Source organism: Stegodyphus dumicola, chromosome 10 (assembly GCF_044657685.1).
Source record: "Stegodyphus dumicola isolate Sdum_Otavi_A_Nest chromosome 10, ASM4465768v1".
Classification (NCBI taxonomy): domain Eukaryota; kingdom Metazoa; phylum Arthropoda; class Arachnida; order Araneae; family Eresidae; genus Stegodyphus; species Stegodyphus dumicola.
In genome coordinates this window covers 28,228,185-28,250,472 of record NC_140777.1, presented here as the reverse complement: position 1 = coordinate 28,250,472, position 22,288 = coordinate 28,228,185, and the positions used below count along the sequence as shown (strand labels likewise).

The following is a 22,288-nucleotide window of genomic DNA, read 5'->3' as shown; positions in this document are numbered from 1 at the left end:
TGGAAATGTAAATGCTTTTAGAGTTTCTTTCTTTCAATAATATTGATTTTCATTACTTTACTAATTTCAATAATTCTCTTATTAGCTAATATGAATGAAAGAAGATTGTCAAAAATGTGACACAGTATAATTCTTACGAACATACGTACCTTTACCAGCATACAGATATTACCGATTGAAATGAAGAAAGATACAGATATTTTACTCCAATCTACATTAAATTAAAAAAATATTTAAACTTTCATACATTCCAAAAAATAAACGAAAACTCAATAGATATTGTCATGTTTGTATATATGAGATAAAAGTTTTATGAATGATATTTAAAGTAATGCTTAGAACTTCATAAAAGCGAACATTCACTATGTTAATACACATATCATCAGTTATTTACATAATTCAATGTAATATTAATCATTACATGTACTATATGCATATATATTTAAAGTTTAATTGTCTTACAATTGAATAATTAACTATTGAGAGAAAGAGGTTCATATCTTACACTATTTAATTCACATGGAACAAATTTTTCCATCAACCACATTGAACCAAGTTTATTAAATTCGCCAAAGCTCTTTTATTTCTGCATTTTCACACTCACGACACATTTTAAATGTAACTATTGATTACCATTTCAAACACCGATTTCATAACTCAGTGTAAAACTACATCATAACTCATTTTTTCCCTACTAACTACAATTTTATATATTCAAGAAGTACATCTAAGACATGATCATTTTCTATGTTTAGCAAATCGATTCAATTGCGAACATACTATTAAGACTTGCGATTTTAGAAGACTTGCATGTATTAACGATGTCAACGTTTCTTCGTTTTTATAAGATTCACATCAAATCATGTCGCATTCGAATGTGGTGTAAGAGATCACTTTTTCTTTTAAACACTTGTAAACAATGGATGCAATTTATAAGAAGAGAAGTAAAAAAAAAAAAAGGTTCGTGAGATTTTCTTCAAATTCTGTTTTACTTGAAAAAATGTCCGAACATTCAATACGATGTAAAGATTCATATTGTTTTAAATTCTTATGCTCACTAAATATTTTTTATCACGATTTACTCGTAAAAGTAACTTTATAAGTTTTCATATCCTTTTTACATGAAAAGAACTTGTGATTATTCACTACAAAATTCTAAGACGAGAAGCTTCGCGACTTTTCAAACTACAAACTTAAATTTCTTAGGACATGTACTACATCTGATGTTTCTTTCATGAGATTTCAAATATCTCTTCAGATTACTCGTATTCAAGAAACCTTACAAATATATCACATAAGTTCAGCGAATAATCGCTTCATAAACTCTTAAATTTTCAACACGAGTGAATCACTTGAAGCATATACTGCACTGTAAACATACAATACTTAAAAAAATTGTTATAAAAAATAAAAATACATTCATTTCACCAAGAAGCTTTTCTATTTAAATACATTTATTTATTTCCAAAGAACAAGTTTCTGTATTATACATAAAATATACTTAGAATTTTCTTTCATTAGTTAATATCAAATTAACAACAATATCCATTTACTGATATTTGATATACATGTTTGCTTTAAAATTAAAACTAAAATTTCAATATATTTCTATTAAAAAAAACATAAGGAAAAAAAATACTCATAACATCAACCAAAGACAGAAATTTAAATAGAATAACTGTACTTATATTAGTGCATTTTTATAATCTTCATAACATTTCGATTCAAAAAACCTATTACAAAATAAATGAAACATTTTTTTTCTGCCTTAAAGAATCTCTTATATTTTTAAAATTAATACATAAAAATATATCTTCCCCAATATATTTAATTCTATCCTTAACACTTATTATAATGCAATCATGTCTTGTTTGTGAAGGATGATTTACAATACAACCTTCGCATTTAAATAGTTTTTTAATCACTGAATTTAATTCAGTTTTGATAGAGTTTATGAGTTCTTTAAAAAGTTCATCATCATCACTTACCATATCCGAACAATTGTTTTTACATTTGATTTGCAACGGTAAAATAATTTCAAAAATACTTTTATATAAAGTATTAGATACATCAGGAATAATTTCTTTCAATTTTTTTAAAATATCACAGTTTACTTTTAGGTATGTAGGTTTTAGTTTAAAAGAATTTTCATCTTGTTTAAAAACTTGTTGAAAAATACACTCACCTTCTTTGTTGAAAACTACCAACTCATTATTGCAAATGATGCTGGCAGTCGTATAGACAAGATTAAATTCATATATTTTTGAAGAAAATTCTTGCCATGTTGCAGGAGTTATAACAACACTGCGTGTAGTAGGGTATAATATTTTATTTTGTTCCACACATTCACGTAGATGAATGTTCATTCTGTTTTCAAACTGATTTATGGACACAAAATATCCCCAACCAAGAGTCCACTGTGCAATCAACTTCGAACTTTCTTTTTTTCTGTTCTCGATTATTCGGCATGAAGATATTTTCAGGAACAGACTTCATATAGTGGGCAAACCAGTCATCCTCTGGAAGTTCATCCTCATTATCTTCCAAGCGTCGTTTTTTAATTTTCGAAATTTTTATGTTTCGGAATGTGATACTAATTCTAGGATCTTTAACGTCAGGTTGAGAGGGTATTCCATGCATCCAAAATTGATTCGTTGGGTGTTTCATTACAAGGAGAGTTCCATGAGTTAAGTCCACGCTTCGAGATGTGAAATTTCGTCTGGTAAATACCATTTGACGTTTTGCACCTAAACTGATGATAGGTATATCACTTTCAGGTTCGAGACAAGTTTCATTGTCTTTATGCGTTGAAATTTTCGCCACTCCGTCAGGATAATAGTTCAATAAAGCAAAATTATATTTTTTGCCAGTTATCGTTTCAACATAATCTTTTACATTTAGAAGAGTTTGAGTCCATGGTTCTGCACAAATGCTCGTTCCAGAGAATTCGTAACTAAATCCTTCATCACCAAAACCGAGTACTTTTCTTCGTGGAACATACTGAGTCCCATTAATTTCAAAACTAATATTTTTAAAATCATAATTTGATAGTTCATCTAGCAAAATATCAGCTTCATTTCGTGAATAAAATTCTTCGTATAATTCCACATTTAACTCTGTATCACATATATTCCTCATATTCGCTTTTAAATCTAACGACAATTCTGAATGATATAGAAATACATAGCATTCTTAAATAGCAAAAATTATTTAAAACATACATTAACGAAATGATTTCATCAACACTTATCGTAATACATTCTTGTCATGTCTTGTTTGTGAAGCCAGTCTTTCCGGCGTCATATGTGTAAAAATAATCATGATAGGATATGGGAAAGAGTTATAGTGTCCTAATGTTGTTATTCTGAACCTCGATATTACATATATGCATAAGGAGAATCTTAAAAGCATCATCCACTTATCATGATAGAGTAATGGAAAATTTCTAAAACTCTGATAATCATACGCGAAAGAATGTATTATCTTAAGGTTGTTGTTGCTATTCCAAATTTGACAGTACATACAGAAGTGAAGGAAGACCCTTGATGAGTGCTGCACGTTATCATGATAACGTGAAGTCTACAGCACTTATCAAGGATCTTCCTTCACTTCTGTATGTACTGTCAAATTTGGAATAGCAACAACAACCTTAAGATAATACATTCTTTCGCGTATGATTATCAGAGTTTTAGAAATTTTCCATTACTCTATCATGATAAGTGGATGATGCTTTTAAGATTCTCCTTATGCATATATGTAATATCGAGGTTCAGAATAACAACATTAGGACACTATAACTCTTTCCCATATCCTATCATGATTATTTTTACACATATGACGCCGGAAAGACTGGCTTCACAAACAAGACATGACAAGAATGTATTACGATAAGTGTTGATGAAATCATTTCGTTAATGTATGTTTTAAATAATTTTTGCTATTTAAGAATGCTATGTATTTCTATATCATTCAGAATTGTCGTTAGATTTAAAAGCGAATATGAGGAATATATGTGATACAGAGTTAAATGTGGAATTATACGAAGAATTTTATTCACGAAATGAAGCTGATATTTTGCTAGATGAACTATCAAATTATGATTTTAAAAATATTAGTTTTGAAATTAATGGGACTCAGTATGTTCCACGAAGAAAAGTACTCGGTTTTGGTGATGAAGGATTTAGTTACGAATTCTCTGGAACGAGCATTTGTGCAGAACCATGGACTCAAACTCTTCTAAATGTAAAAGATTATGTTGAAACGATAACTGGCAAAAAATATAATTTTGCTTTATTGAACTATTATCCTGACGGAGTGGCGAAAATTTCAACGCATAAAGACAATGAAACTTGTCTCGAACCTGAAAGTGATATACCTATCATCAGTTTAGGTGCAAAACGTCAAATGGTATTTACCAGACGAAATTTCACATCTCGAAGCGTGGACTTAACTCATGGAACTCTCCTTGTAATGAAACACCCAACGAATCAATTTTGGATGCATGGAATACCCTCTCAACCTGACGTTAAAGATCCTAGAATTAGTATCACATTCCGAAACATAAAAATTTCGAAAATTAAAAAACGACGCTTGGAAGATAATGAGGATGAACTTCCAGAGGATGACTGGTTTGCCCACTATATGAAGTCTGTTCCTGAAAATATCTTCATGCCGAATAATCGAGAACAGAAAAAAAGAAAGTTCGAAGTTGATTGCACAGTGGACTCTTGGTTGGGGATATTTTGTGTCCATAAATCAGTTTGAAAACAGAATGAACATTCATCTACGTGAATGTGTGGAACAAAATAAAATATTATACCCTACTACACGCAGTGTTGTTATAACTCCTGCAACATGGCAAGAATTTTCTTCAAAAATATATGAATTTAATCTTGTCTATACGACTGCCAGCATCATTTGCAATAATGAGTTGGTAGTTTTCAACAAAGAAGGTGAGTGTATTTTTCAACAAGTTTTTAAACAAGATGAAAATTCTTTTAAACTAAAACCTACATACCTAAAAGTAAACTGTGATATTTTAAAAAAATTGAAAGAAATTATTCCTGATGTATCTAATACTTTATATAAAAGTATTTTTGAAATTATTTTACCGTTGCAAATCAAATGTAAAAACAATTGTTCGGATATGGTAAGTGATGATGATGAACTTTTTAAAGAACTCATAAACTCTATCAAAACTGAATTAAATTCAGTGATTAAAAAACTATTTAAATGCGAAGGTTGTATTGTAAATCATCCTTCACAAACAAGACATGATTGCATTATAATAAGTGTTAAGGATAGAATTAAATATATTGGGGAAGATATATTTTTATGTATTAATTTTAAAAATATAAGAGATTCTTTAAGGCAGAAAAAAAATGTTTCATTTATTTTGTAATAGGTTTTTTGAATCGAAATGTTATGAAGATTATAAAAATGCACTAATATAAGTACAGTTATTCTATTTAAATTTCTGTCTTTGGTTGATGTTATGAGTATTTTTTTTCCTTATGTTTTTTTTAATAGAAATATATTGAAATTTTAGTTTTAATTTTAAAGCAAACATGTATATCAAATATCAGTAAATGGATATTGTTGTTAATTTGATATTAACTAATGAAAGAAAATTCTAAGTATATTTTATGTATAATACAGAAACTTGTTCTTTGGAAATAAATAAATGTATTTAAATAGAAAAGCTTCTTGGTGAAATGAATGTATTTTTATTTTTTATAACAATTTTTTTAAGTATTGTATGTTTACAGTGCAGTATATGCTTCAAGTGATTCACTCGTGTTGAAAATTTAAGAGTTTATGAAGCGATTATTCGCTGAACTTATGTGATATATTTGTAAGGTTTCTTGAATACGAGTAATCTGAAGAGATATTTGAAATCTCATGAAAGAAACATCAGATGTAGTGTATGTCCTAAGAAATTTAAGTTTGTAGTTTGAAAAGTCGCGAAGCTTCTCGTCTTAGAATTTTGTAGTGAATAATCACAAGTTCTTTTCATGTAAAAAGGATATGAAAACTTATAAAGTTACTTTTACGAGTAAATCGTGATAAAAAATATTTAGTGAGCATAAGAATTTAAAACAATATGAATCTTTACATCGTATTGAATGTTCGGACATTTTTTCAAGTAAAACAGAATTTGAAGAAAATCTCACGAACCTTTTTTTTTTTTTACTTCTCTTCTTATAAATTGCATCCATTGTTTACAAGTGTTTAAAAGAAAAAGTGATCTCTTACACCACATTCGAATGCGACATGATTTGATGTGAATCTTATAAAAACGAAGAAACGTTGACATCGTTAATACATGCAAGTCTTCTAAAATCGCAAGTCTTAATAGTATGTTCGCAATTGAATCGATTTGCTAAACATAGAAAATGATCATGTCTTAGATGTACTTCTTGAATATATAAAATTGTAGTTAGTAGGGAAAAAATGAGTTATGATGTAGTTTTACACTGAGTTATGAAATCGGTGTTTGAAATGGTAATCAATAGTTACATTTAAAATATGTCGTGAGTGTGAAAATGCAGAAATAAAAGAGCTTTGGCGAATTTAATAAACTTGGTTCAATGTGGTTGATGGAAAAATTTGTTCCATGTGAATTAAATAGTGTAAGATATGAACCTCTTTCTCTCAATAGTTAATTATTCAATTGTAAGACAATTAAACTTTAAATATATATGCATATAGTACATGTAATGATTAATATTACATTGAATTATGTAAATAACTGATGATATGTGTATTAACATAGTGAATGTTCGCTTTTATGAAGTTCTAAGCATTACTTTAAATATCATTCATAAAACTTTTATCTCATATATACAAACATGACAATATCTATTGAGTTTTCGTTTATTTTTTGGAATGTATGAAAGTTTAAATATTTTTTTAATTTAATGTAGATTGGAGTAAAATATCTGTATCTTTCTTCATTTCAATCGGTAATATCTGTATGCTGGTAAAGGTACGTATGTTCGTAAGAATTATACTGTGTCACATTTTTGACAATCTTCTTTCATTCATATTAGCTAATAAGAGAATTATTGAAATTAGTAAAGTAATGAAAATCAACATTATTGAAAGAAAGAAACTCTAAAAGCATTTACATTTCCAGAAATATATCAAAGTTTCTTTTCTTAAAAACACCAGGTGTATCGTAGTTTTTATTTCGTTAAAAGCTGAACTTGTAAAATAAAAATTTTCTATTAGTGTAAGGTAAGCAAAAAAAATCAAGAGACAATCCGTATCATGAATGAAATTCAAGTCTTACATCAGATTAAAAAGAAATATTCTGAATCTAAATGTTTATGCCTATTTAGCACAAAATGTGTTTATTTGTCTGATAAATTTAACTAAAACTATTCTTATAACAGTATGTTGCCTTTAAACTGGGTAAAAGTGTTAAGTATATTTTCTGATGGTATTGATATACTTGTCAAAGAAGTTCTAGAAACCTCAAATGTCGAAAGAGCATATGATAAGAATCTCCTTTCCTATCGCTACGTCAGTTACAGGTTAAGGGGTGCCTTGAATGGATAAAGGTAATGTTTGTGCAAAAATATAGTAGTTCTATTTTGAAATGAGAAATAATTCGCTTTTTGTCAATTAAGGAAACTTGTGGTATTATTAAACAGAATGTCAGTGAAAGACATTGCGTTTGCATAGTGAATTATGAAGGTACTGAAAGGTAGTAAAGAAGGTGAATGAAAGAATTAATTTGAACAAATAAGGTAAGGCTATCATTAAAAGAAAAAACTGTTTAAAAGATGTATGTTAGAATTAAAAGTAAGATGTTAAAATTTAAAAAGATGTAACAGAGTAAAACCAAAGAATACTGGTAATTCCCATCTGGAAAACAGTAATTTGAGTACGATATTGAAAAAGTTGGTTTTAAGAATTTCTTTATACATGTGATGCAAAACAGTTGCTAGTTTATCATGAGTGCTGATATAGATGCAATTAGTGCAGGAAAATAGTAAAATTAGTATAATTAGTGTCTCTAAAACATGAAAAAATAATAGTGTGAGCAGTGTAAATTCATTTGAAGTACTGAAATATGACATAGACTAAATATCAGAAAATGTAAGAAATATTTTGGTATGTGTGGATGAAACACTGAACGTGGTTGTAAAATTAGAAATGAAAATTATCAACACACTTAAAGGTAATCGGGATTTAAAACTAAACATGATGTTAGAAACTTTGAAGACCATAAAACTATATGAGAAAGAAATACATTTAGATATAAATGGTATTAAACTGTAAAGTTGTGAATGGAAATTTCTGAGTAAAACCTGTAGATGATCTATTATGATCGAGGAATAAAACAAGTATTATAAAAATTGTAAGGAAATATTTGAATATGGAGTAAATGAAAACAATTTATATCGTCAAAATGAATAAAAAGGGATAAAATGTTGGAATTACGAGTGATGAGACGGAAATAAAAACATTATAATAAATAAGTTAAACTAGAATTAAGAAATATAAACACAGAAGGGAAATCGTGAACGTAAAAAAAGCAATTAAGAGTTATAGACTTAAGTTTTTTAAAAAAATATTCGGTAATGTAAGGAAGATATTGTTGAACACGTGAAAGAAATTAGAAATTTTGTAGAAAATTTAGTAAAAAACTAAGATCACGAAAAATAAACGTTTCTTTTTAAATACAATTTCATATCACTAAGTTAAAGTGTGTATAGAATACTAGAATGGTTTAAAAAAAGTAAATGAAGTTAAAATTCAGAATATATTGAACATTATAACGTTAAAAAAAGTGTGAAATTGCATCTAAAATTAAGTAATGTAACAAATAAACAGCATGTGCCGGAACGTTTGTGAAATATAACATATAAGTTAATAATCAGGGTATGCTGAAATTTATGAAAGGTATGAAAAAAAATTAGTATGTGGAAATTAAATAAAATATTACAAATTAGAAACGTTAAGTATTAAAAAAATATGACAGTAAATGAATATGTTATTATGAAAACAGAAAACCTGAGAAATAAGTTAAAGATTCATGGAAAACTAGAAAGAATAAAAGTATCAGAATAAAATAGAGTAATAAAAAAAAAATTATCTTGTAGTTACATTTTCATAACATGATGAAGGAAAGTCTTTTTTATATTTGTTTCTTTTACATTGTTTTCAGAGTCGCGCATTGAATAATTTTAACACCAGACTTAAAAAATATATTTCTAAAACATATAATTCACTTTTTCGTCAAGAGAGGGCAGCATCGCTATATCATCAAAATTAAGATGCAGAAAATATTTCCCGTTGCCAATTTAAAAAAAAAACTAACTTTAAATGAAAAGCAGGAGGTCTACAACTCAATCAGCAATCTAAAAACAACTCAACTCCATTCGAAACCACGCCTCCTGGTGTGATGACGTTGCCTTTGGTCCCGCCCTCTGTGTGACGTCGTTGGCCACGCCCACACCGCACACCGCGTGCAGCAGAACCCGTATTTTTATACTACTTTCGTATGTAGCATAAGAATTTTGTTTTTTAATTAAAAATTTTTTTTAGCATGGTTAATACCTTAGAAAGGTTTTGAGTCTTTTGTGTTTCATGTACTTCCTGGAATTATAGTTGGTTAGTTAGCATAAATCCTGGTTAAAACCTCTAGGGCTATTTGCTCTGGAGTTACTTAAATAGCTGTTAATACTTTATTTTTTCCCAATGGCGTTCTCTAGCCGTTCACAGGCGTTGGCTACTACTAAGGCCGGAAACAGTGGTCTCTTTATTACAAAGGCACCTAATAGGTAGGTGAACCACCGTTGCCTCCAATGAAGGAATGGACAAATTACATGCAAGCCTTTTCCGTAATTCATACCCGAGTCATTCGGTAAGGCAGTCAAAATCACTAACCACTTAACTTTCAATATAAAAAGTAGGGAAACTTTTCAAAATCAGATTCCATTGAAACGGAAATATAAAATATAAGGTTAAAAACGCAAGTAAATAAACTACTGCAGAAAATTGAGTAAGTGAGGAAGAAACTTTAGAATTTTTTTTAAATCAAAGGATCATAAATGAAAAAAGATTTTACATTTCTGGTGGCATCTTCATAAAGTCCAAGACATGCAGAAATTATAACCTGCTTCTGAATTAAGTAATGTACAATGTAACAAAGCTAAATAATTAAAAATACTTTAATACTAAATTTTAGATTAAATTGCTAATTAGTTGATCAATATATGCACTTTATGAATAATAATAGTATAAGTTGAATATAAGTTAAATTTTATAATCATTAATTGCAAATATTAATAAAAACAAAAAGTGGAATTAAAATTATAACTATTTTTCTAGATAATTATTGAAATGCTTACACTTATTTACATTTATAACTTGATTTCAGCAATAGTTGAGTGAATCTTATTAAGAAAAAATCTCAGCGTCCATTACCTGCAATATTCATCTTTTAAATTTGTTAATGATGGAAAACTGGTCCTCTAAATCAGCGTTTCTTAAACTGTGGGTCCCACCCCCACAGGGGTCGCGGGACCTGCAGCAGGGGGTCGCCAAAAATTTAGCAGTTAAGCGATGCCAGAGCACTATTGTCGTATAATAATACAGTTTTTTTATAGACATTAATTTAAGAATTTTTTTCAATCTGCTCTCCACCAATTATCGATGGGTGAAATTGCTTTGTTGCTCGACATGTGTTTTTTCCGTAGGTAGTTAGGCTTCGCGTGCTGTGGATGTTATTTTCCAAATAATTCTAAACCAAGTCTGCTCTTCTCCAAAGTGATTAAAGGTTTATCTCGCTGTTTTTTTAATTTTCCCTTTTTATTTGTTTTAGTAGGTGATGTTTCATTCCTGCTTCATTATTGTTATTATTATTTTGCTTCTTCTGTTTAAGTGACGCATTTTTAGCAAACTGCAATAGAATACTTTTGTTTTTCAAAAATAAACATGTGTTTCAGTCTAACTCGAAATGCCTGAAACTTCTGTATAGAACCAGTTGTAGTCTAAGGTTGGCCCGCCAGCGGTCGAGCGGTAAAGTCGCTGAACATTAGTAATACGGTCCGGCTCTCGAATTCCAGCCAACGGTTTGGCTACATGGGCGTTTCCGTGGTTTTCCCCGTGCGTAAGTTCATCCGAGACAGTTTATTTTAGAAAATTCTGCATGAAAACATGTTTACCCTTAGACATATAGCAAATGTTTTACAGTAATTAAATAAATCAACTAGTCTAAGGCTGAACTGTATATAAATCTAAATTTCAAACTGGCTTTTATCACATAGATGGATAATTTTTACATTCACATTCTGATTAACTTTTCATATAATACAAAAATGTTTGTAATAGAATTCATGTAAGCTATGGATTTTTATTAGTTACATCTTTTTGGAAGAAAACAGTTTAATAATGTAAATATGCATTGGGTGTCGCCAGCTACTTGAAATTTCAAATTTATAAAAACATTTTAATTGTAGAAGAATTTTATTTGAATCTTTTTCATGGAAAAATAAATTTTTTGAAAACTGCATAAAGCTTTTGGTATTTCTAAATCAGAGACTAGATAATTAAGGAAGATTTTCGATGTAGCATATCAACAAATTTCAGCATATGGTTTGGAATATTTTTGGATTATGGCATAGCAAAGCAAAGCTTGTTTCCTAACGGTAGGGATTCCTTCCTTGAAACGTTTTTAAGGAAGCGACTCACATTTACGTTATGCATGAGATACATCACGAGAACACCTATGGAGTTAAAACTTTCGTTGGAATTTTAACCTGAGACAAGTTATCGATGTTCAGTGGCCTTACCACTCAGCCCCTAACGCGCACTAGATGTACATGGTCAGTATCTCCTTTTTTTGGGGGGGGGGCAAGGGACTATCAGTTTCAAAAGGTTTTTTTTTTTTTTTTTTTTTTTTTTTTTTTTTTTTTTTTTTTTTTTAAATACCGGAAGAACTTAGAAGTTAAATTTTCTATACTCCACTCTCCACTCTTGACGAATGAACAACTTCTGCAATTTCAAAAACAGTTTTCTTATTTCGTTATAATTTCATTTTAGTTTTCAACATTTTCTTACTAGCTTTTTACTACACAAGGGCATAAAAGTCATTCAAATTACATCATCTATGTATGTACTAGCATTCCTTTACAATTAAAGCGAAATTTTATTGATTTGTAAACGAAGTATAAAATATAACTTGAGACAGTACTTCTAAACTTGATAAGGAAATTTACATTATTCAATAACGCCGTGATTACGTATATTTAACATTTATAGAGCACTTAGCACGAGGGCTATCTGAAGATGGTAACCAGTGGCCGAGCGGTAACGTCGTCGAACCCTGGTAACTCGACCTGAGATCAAAACCCAGAGAACGAGCTGGTTGCGTGATTGGTTTTCGTGGTTTTCTCCAGGTATAACGTGGATATGAGCCAGTTCCCCCTCAAAAAAGTCGTCTACGAAGACATCCTTCCCCATAAGCAGATAGCCCTCGAGTTACATTGTCTTAACCTAACCTAACCTGAAGAGGGTATCTCAGGTACCTCAGTGAATATCTTACTTAAATTTCTTCTTTTCTTTTCCTGGCTCTCTTTCGCATTGAGGACGGAAAAACATCGAAAACTTTATGCAGCAAGCCCGTTTATTTTTATGGAACGGAGTTTGGGTTGAACTACCAGCAGACCATGTTCTTATCTGTTTGAACACCACTGCGCTGGGAAGATGGTGTTTTTAATATGATATAAATTTGAGATAACTAAGTGACATGTTTATTTTTTAAATTTTATTAGGTGTGCAAATTAATTCGGAGGCCTTCAAACATACATTAAACACACATTCACAGTCATTCAAACATACATTAAAAAATTACTTTAAATTCATAACTTCTACGTGCTAAATCAATCAGGGTTCAGAAATGCCTAGCCTGTATGTATAAATAAATAAATAAAAATATAAATGGATGAGTAAAAATAAAACACATTATCGAAAAGATCATAATAAGGGACGCTGCTGACGAGATAACCTTATAAAACGGTATTCAGCAGAATGTTATGTCATGAGCGACGTTTTAGACATTTCTAGAGTCTTTTTTTTTTCAGGAAACCCAGATTCCCATATTCCTTGAAGAGAAAATGTTTTTATTGTTTTCCAGCTCCTATTAATTTTTTTACATCTCAGAGTAAGTATTCTAAAAGAAATTACTAACAAATAAGTTACTGTTAAATCACAAAATGTTATTTTGTAAGGCGGGTAATATAAAACGTACGTCAATCATAGTACTTGTTGACCCTAATACTTGTTAAATGTTGTACATAAACAAAATATCTTAATTCTGGGATCAATTCTGGTACACGTGAACCCTAAATATAGGCAAAATAATGTAATCAAAGCATCAATTAAAAAGGGAATTATGAAAAAAGTTGTATTCTAAGTTTACTGAAAATGAAGGTTTATTTATTAATTAATTTATCAATTAAAATGTTAGTTATTATTATTTAATTAAGTAATCGTTTTCGGAAAGGAAAACATTTCATGTTTGAAAAAAACCTATACATTTAATTCTTTTCGCCTTTCAGCTGGAACAACTAATAATACTCAAAGTTATAGAAACGTTTCTCTCTGCTTTTGAGGAAGATATTATAAATTATCAAATGTTAAAAGAATGGGGGAAAAGAACTTTCAAATGGCAAGTAAAACTTATGCGAGATGAAATCAGGCTGAACAAAATCCATATCCGTACTGGCACTTAAAAGGTGATAATGCGAAAACAACTGAGAAAGTCGCAAAATTTTTAGGCTGGAAAATTCTTCTTGATAAGAGTTATTCGCCATCTTCAAATTCTCTCGTTTTTATCCCCTTCACTGCTGATACCCACTTTAGATCATTAGAAGAGACTGCAAAAAGCTTTACTGACTTCATACATCCAAACCTGCCATCTTTATGGAAGACAGATGAAGTAAATACTAAGTAAGTAAAAAAAAATTATTTTCGAAACAAGAGTGAATGCATTTCAGCTTTTAAAAATTAATAAAAAATTGCTGGGAAAAAATTTCGAAGTAATCGCAATTCTTAATAACGCTAATTATTAAATCACACATTTATCTAAAATCAGAGATATAGGATACAAATAGATATAATGTCACTAAAAACTAAAAACGAAATCTAGCTTTCACATTCAAGTTTTTAATGCTGTTACCGAAACCTTTATATTCAAAACAGCAGAAAGAAGGTTCAGTAAGATTCAAACGAAAAGTAAAAAATAAGACAATTGCGTGATTTGTTTTTATTAACAATCATTTTAGGGTATAACAAAAACTACAAATTTGTAAATGAGATAAATATATTAAAGAAATATGTCCTTACAATATTTTACATACTTTATACAATAGTATTTTTTATTCGATTGTAGCTAGTATCACCTACTAATTTACGAAAGCAAAAAAATGCATTTGCGTGAAATAATTTTCTCTTGCTTTTGTTTCTTCCTCAGTAACCAACACATTAACCGTACTGTTAGAAAATTCCAAGAATGAGGGCACCATTGTCAAAACAGTACACTAAAAATTAATCATTGTAAAGCATGTAACTGATTACATATCTGATTTTTGTAATATTAAATTCCAGTTAATGAAAATTTTATTTCGAAAATATCTCATTATTTGAAAATGTTAAGAGTAATAGAATAACGTAAGGAAACCACTGTCACGGGAAATTAAAACGAAAGCGTTTTCCATATCGTCAACTTGGTTATTTATTAAAACACTCAGCAGTGAAATATTCTCATAAACTTCCAAGTTTGAGTTGATTTCTTTGCGTATAAACTAATTATGTAAGCTCTGTTTTTTTTTTCCTAATATAGCTCACAAGCAATGTAGCTTGGGTACTGTTATCATAAAGCCATAATTACTATTTTCTGTTATTTTTACTTTCACCATAAAGCCAAAAATGTGTTTAAAATCATTATTTTTTTTCTCTTATCAGTTCAAGAGATTTTGTAATTAAAGTCTTAAGCGGCTTGTAACGTAATTTGCCAAGCACTTCAAAAGATGTAATGGTTAAAATGTTTCCTGTATTAATAGCGAACAAGTTTCAACATTTACTTGGGGTACAAGTAAATGTTGAAACTTGTTCGCTATTAATACAGTTGGGGGTTGATTCGAACTAAAAATAATGAATTTTAGCGACAAAAACACTTTCACAAAATCAAATAATTCTTGCATGCACCTTAAAGTCCTTAATTGCTTCTGAAGAAAAAAGTATTAGTATAGGAGTAATATACTAGAAATATTGTTTTTTGTACCTCGAAATGCACTAAGCCTTTAGATTCACTATTAGTAAATAATGTGCATTGAATTTTTCCATTTATTTCATAGACTGGAAAAAGAAGATGTATACTTTCATCTTAAAATTTTTTCATTTATGAAAATAACATTTCAGTATTATTGCCTAAACTTTGTCATTTATGGATTTCGTAAATGTGGTCCCTGATTTACGATAATTCGATTTAATGATTTTTCTGCTGCACAGTCAGTCAAAAACTGTACTTCGAATTTAGAATTCTAGTTTTTTTTAGGGAGGGAGGTTAGCTGCGTGAGAATTCTGAAGGTTGTTTTCATGTGTGACATGAATACGAGCCAGTTCCAATAATAAGACCTCCATGAAGGTATCCTTCCCTTCAGCCAGATAGCATTCGTGTGCTTTGCAGTAATCTAAATTCAGTATCAATTTAATCTAGTTTTTTTTCTGGGTTAACAATATATGCTAGTATTGAAATTAATGTGAGTATTTCTCAGAAGTATTAAAATGATGTTTCTTCATTTCTTTTATTTATGTACTAAAGAATATCTAAGAACCTATATCATCATATATATGAATGTGCTCGCTTATTTAATAAAAATGGCATAATTTATGATCAATTACCAATGCAGTACTGACGAAGAAAGAAAATTTGCATAAAGTAACATTTTGCTAAACTATGGCTCTGATTCACTGTGGTACAAGGAGACTAATTTTACTTAAGTTTTCCTCCCAATTTCTTTATATAATTGTTGCATTTGCTTCAAAAGTTTACTTACTTGAGCAATACTCAATTTTTTAAGCTTTTGATCAACAAAATTCCACAGGTTTTAGATGTGGCTAGAGTACGATTTATAGTACATCAGGTATGGGTTTTTTTTCCTTGCTAGATAATTTTAATATAACTTTGAGTCGTGTTTGGGGGTCACGATCTTCTTCATAATAATATGTACGTTTGATGAAATGAAAGCCACTTAAGATACTATAATAAATATGTATTACTAGATGGTTACTTCTTCAAAGCTCTTTTACTATCAATTTTATACAGATTTCGCGCTCATTTTTACAGCCATTTTTACAACAAAGCCTCCACCCGAGCTTAAACTCAATAAGAAATAAGAACTAAACTCTGACTAACTAAGAGAGACTTAGCCGAAGCTAAAATACAAGTATCTTACGTATTTGGCCTTTAATTTAAACTAGCCGGCGAAATTCAAAAGGCACGTAATAATACGTCCTAGCGTAATAGCTTCAAGAGAGATTTAGCTCGAAAGCAAACACGCACTATTCAGGATTCCTAGCTTGCTCTCACGAAGTAAATTGAACCTTCCTTAAATACTTCCTCTAACTCATTTACATTCAACGCGATTCTAAAATCTCATTCTAGTATGGAGTTGTAAGTGGAAACAAGAACTGATAGGAAAGGTTAGCCAAATTAAAATAACTGTTATAAAATTAAAATATACCTTACGTTATTTCATTTTTAAAGTTTTTAACTTTCCCAATTTTAGATAAAAAGGGCCGAGATAGTTACATGTACGGGAAAGGAAAATAATGTAGATAGTTGCTGAGGTGAAAAAAAAATTGGCTTGGATCTAATACTTTTGGACAATATTTTAAATAAACTTAATAACAATACTATTTTCTCTTCCAGTTCCTGAAAAATAAAAATAAGGAAATTGCATTACCGACAGAAAATTAAAATCATTAGGCTAAGATTTAAGGTTTTTATTGTCACCAAAATTTCAAGCTGAGAATGATTTAAAAAAAGACATGTCTGAAAGGATAGACACTACTTCTAAATATCAGAAGAAAATTTCCCACAGGGGGGGGGCAAGTTAAAAAATTCTTGATGAGAGCTGATCCTTTAAATAAATTAGAAATTAAGCAAGCAATTTAAAACAATTAGGTCACGATACAGGAAGTAATGAATTATACATAAAGTTCTCATTCCTTTAGAAAACGAAGCGATCAGCCAATAGCTAATGTATCAAGTACACAGTTTTCATTGGATGAATATTTTAACAACCATTGAATATTTTTGAGGTTAATTAACGAAGAACACAATTATTTTTAGTGCAAGACAAGGATAAAAAAATATACAGTTTTACCAGCAATATATGCTGCGGTATTGCAATGTGGCAATAATAAATGAGTTCTTTATTTAGTTTAGTGGTTATCATAAAGGATCATATAGAAAATTAGTCCCACTAGTCTAGGTACTCAGCGAGCTGAAACCATATACATGTCCAATTGACAAAGTATAATTCTCATGTATACGTATCTTCTACATATTGATGTTAGTAATTGTATTTAACACTGCGAACAGTTAGTTAGTCATCTGTCTTGCACCAGTGGATTTCTCCCAAGTGATGGTTGTTTTATTTGTAGCTTCGCTTGGCTGTCCACTCCATGGATCATCTTGAGCTGTTTTGCGAGATTTAGGTCAATTACTAAAGAGATAAAACATAATTTTCTGACTTCACTGATTTCCGTAACTTTTCAACGATTTTCAGATGTCTTTACATCATTTTCTTAAAGGGAAAAAAGTGCGTTCTTCCTTAATTTCAGCGTTACGCTGTTTGCATAATCGTAGAACAATATTATTCAATATTTCATGAGATGTGACACGAATAAAAGTAAGAAAAGAATATCAAGTTGAACTTTAAGCCAAAATTCAGTCCTCGAAAGACATTAATCTTAAAGAAATGTTCTATTTATAAATTTTGAGAACATTTGCCATAAAACCTTTTTAGAGCATTTGAATACTGTAATTCTTTTGCTACCGAGATTTAAATTGTTGCGCCGGCGAAAAGTTTTGGGCCAACCTCGCGCTAAATCAATTGTATAGTCTTTGACTACTAGGCTTAGTTTAAATTTGAAATTGTGTGTGTGATTATGGCAAAGCTTCGAGGGCTACCTGCCTAAGGGAAGAGATGCCTTCGTGGAGGACTTTCTAAGGGAAATTGGCTCGTACACACGTTACACATGGGGAAAACTACGAAAACGCCCATGCAGCCAGCCCGTTCGCTCGGGATTCGAATTTTGGACCGAACTACCAGTGTTCAGCGACTTTACCGCTCGGCCGCTGGTGGGCTCCAAATTTGAAATTGATTGTTTCTTTAAGTTACACCGCCACAAGGGGTAGTTTATTTGTAAGCACAACACGCTCATTTTATGTTCAGGTTCTGGGATTTAGTAAAAAGACCGTTTTAAACGTTTTCAAGACCCTGTTGTTACTTCAGCCCAAGTCATAATTTACTCCAACTCTGTTAGGAGTTTTATACTAGTTTATGTTACCGAAAAGAGCCAAACTCTGTAGTGGAGGCCGAACAAAAACACGAAGAATGGCTCAAGAGAATTCGAATTTTAGACTACCCCCTCCCCGCCAAGATCTCAGGCTCTACCGGCACCCATATATTCATAGGAAGATTTTGGGTCCATCGTGGATGCGAGCATCAATGACCGGCATCTGCTTTCGATGGTAGAAATGCCGTAACGATCTTTTTGCAGCAACTGGATTCGCAATTTTTGCTTTATCCGGTTGCAGATGTACAGAAGGTCACCAAAGCAACCGCCGCGCTGCAAGGATAGGCATTAAACTGGTAGCAAGTGCATTGGTAAATTTCTATTAGGAGAACCAGGCAGCGAAACTTACAAATTGGAGGTGTTTAAAGCTGCCCTTGTGAAAGCATTTCCCATATTCAAAGAAAAGGCGAAATTAGAAGCGGTATGATTTAGTAGATACCAGATAAAGGTCGAAAAAATGATTGAGTTTGAGAACAATACAAGTGATAAATTTATTGCATGGGGAAAAAAAAAAAACCGTTTGCGGAGGTTATCCAAATCATACTGCCGCAAATTCAGGACTAACAAAATCTCGAAACCTAAGCACATTAGAACAAGTATTTGAACTTGCGGTGAAGTCTGAAAGTAGGAAGGCATTAGAAAGTACACGTGCGTGGGGATATTGCCAGAGGTCGAACGACAGTTTCATAGGCTGTAGGAAAAGGAAGGCCAAGGTTTGAGAGCTATAAATGTTTCGAAAATAGAAAGAAATTTTCACCCGCGAATGCCGATCGCCAAGTTAATCACAAAAGTGGGAACAGAGAGAAGATGGCAAGAACTGAAACTAATCAGGGGAACTGAAACTAATCAGGGGAACTGAAACTAATCAGGGGAGCTGAAACTAATCAGGGGAACTGAAACTAATCAGGGGAACTGAAACTAATCGGGGGTACTGAAATGCAGAGGGTACAGTCACCCCGGACGGAGAAAATCCCTTTAGAGTTCACTGAAGTACGGTGACAATAAAAAATTTGGCATTGCCAGTCCTTCATATTCTGTTAAAAAACGTACCAGCGAACGTATTGTTGGGGACAGAGGTGCAAAGTAATTTCTTGGCACAAAAATTATTTCGCAAAAAATTTTAAACGGTGCAGAAAGCTTCGTACTGAAGAAACAAGGATTATTTTCGCCTAAGGCAAATGATGTCAATGTGTAGGAAAGATCACATTAAACCTACAAATAAAAAATGATGACATAGGAAACAGCTTTCCCTGTCGAGTAAAGCTTTACTGCTATGATAAAGTTAAAGAACAAATAATTAAGAAGCACATTGAGGAAATGTTAAAAAATAAAATTATAATCCCCATAAATAGCCCTTTCGCTAGCCCAGTAGTACTGTGCCGAAACAAAAATAATCTCCCACAGCCGGACCATAAAGCATGGCGTTTTGTAATTGATTATCGAAAATTAAATAGCATAACTAAATACTCTTTCAATCCATTGCCAAGAATCGGGAAAATTATCCGAAATATAAAATCCTCAAAATACATGACGACGCTAAATCTCTTCTCTAGACATTTTCAAATATGTGTAAAACCAGAGGATGTGACAAAAACCGCATTTATGCCTTCCTGAGGATACTGTTTGGCTTATGTAGAGCACCCGCCACGTTTCAGAGGGGGTGGATGTAACATAAAGCCCATTTATTTATTTAAGGAATATTGTTGTTACTATCGAGATTATATATGAACATATGTGAGATTTACATGAAGCGTTTTCGGTTCTGAAGGAAGCAGGATTAAAAGTAAAGGCATCCAAATGCAAATTTGCGGTTAAAGAACTTTGTTACTTAGGTTATACATATCTCATAAGAGCATAGAGACGGAAGATTAAAAAATAATTGTAATAAAAAATTGCTCTCTGCCTAATAGAGCAAAGTTGAGCTCATTTTTCGGTTTGCTGTTGTAGGTTTTTTATCAAAGATTTTTCCCATATTGAACTACTGTTGAATTTTTTAAAAAAAAGTAAGACAGGTTTATCTGGTCGGCGAAAAAACCACAACTTTCGAAAGGAAGCTGCTTGAATCCAAGCGCCAGTATTAAAATTCCCTGACGTCAACCGAAAGTTAGAAATCTTTGCATTGTCTGCATTGCATCTGCAAATTTTGCGACAACAGCCGTGCTCATGAAAGACAGACAGCCACTTGCGTATTTTAGTAAGATATTTAATCTAACGCAAAAGAATTATACCGCTACAGAAAGAGAAACATTAGCAGTTCTTTTGGCGGTTCAAGTATTTCGAGCTTAGTTTGGGAAATCACTAATAACTATTTACAAAGATCATGCTACTGTGGTTCATTTGTATTCCGGGAAGAATTTATCACCAAGATTGATAAGATGGTTCCTTAATGGGCACTTGAACTTCAAGAATACAACTTAATGTTTAAACATACTACCGGGAAAGATAACGTAGTTGCGGAAAATTTATCAAGAATAAAATTTCATGACGAGGGTAATAAACTGAAATGGGCAATGTTAACACAAAATTTTTCTTATTCTCGCGAACCAGTAATTGCTGAATTACAAACAGAACCGGAATTTAAAAACATTTATGCATAGTATTTAAAAGATTCTAATCATTTTGAACATCAGAATATCTTGGATATTAGAACAGAGCTGCAAATTATTGATAATCTTTTGCTTTATTCTAGAGTAACGAATGATAATAAAGAATTGAGACCCGTCATCCTAGCGAGTTTAAAACCTAGCATTTTGTAAGACTTGCTCGATGCGCCAATTCAAGCCACCTCGCGATAAGAAAGAGTTCAAAATGTCCGCGAAACTGTTTATTTTACACAGCTACAAAAATTTTCTTCCGAATATGTTCAAACTTGTCACATTTACCAGTTATTTAACGATATTAATTATAGCCTGGCCGGATATCTAATTAGCATAAGAATTACTTTCCCCAATGAGTTCATAGGAATTCACCTACTAGATTCCTACTACAGAGGAAGAAGATTAAAAATAGATATTTGTTCGTAATCGCGCATCATTTTTCGAAGTGAGTAGACATAGCTCCTCTCAAAAGAACCTCTTCTAAATTTTTTTCTGTTTCTTTCTTAAATAAATTTATTTTAAAATTTGGATGTTCATTAAAGGTAACTTCAGATATCAGAAAACAGTTTGTTAATCAAATCGTCTAGAATTTATATTCAGGATCTGGCATACAGCAATTTTAAGCGGTTCTTTATCGAACGCAATCAAATATTGCAGAGCGGAGATATAATGTGAAAAATCATTTGCATGCAACTATGCAAAATATTACCATAAATGCTGAGGTAGCTGCGTCAGTGAAGGCCTGAGTAATTTTAGGTGGCAGATATCCAAAAGCTAATCAATGGTACGATCAGAAATCGTGTATGGCTAGAGAAAAGCAAAAATGTTATTATGACAAGAGAAGGCAGGATGTTGATTTGAATGTGTGAGACAAAATCTTGGAAATCAAGCATTCGCTTTTCTGCTTCCCTGAATGTAAACTGGGAAAGCTTTCTAATAAATTAGAAGGCTCATTTTTGATTGAGCGAATATAGAAGACTATAGTATGGTTAAAAGCTCCAGATGAAGAGACTGTAGAAACAAACATTGATCAAATATAGTGCTGTTGCAACCGCGCTGATATGCCTCTGCTTAATAAAGTTTTGCAG

The 22,288-nt window shown here is 31.2% G+C and overlaps 1 protein-coding gene across 2 annotated transcripts in view; it reads right to left on the bottom strand.

Moving 5' to 3' along the window:
• Positions 1 to 22,288, bottom strand: part of LOC146994933 (uncharacterized) — a 155,484-nt gene that overhangs the window by 91,846 nt on the left and 41,350 nt on the right. The window lies entirely within an intron of this gene.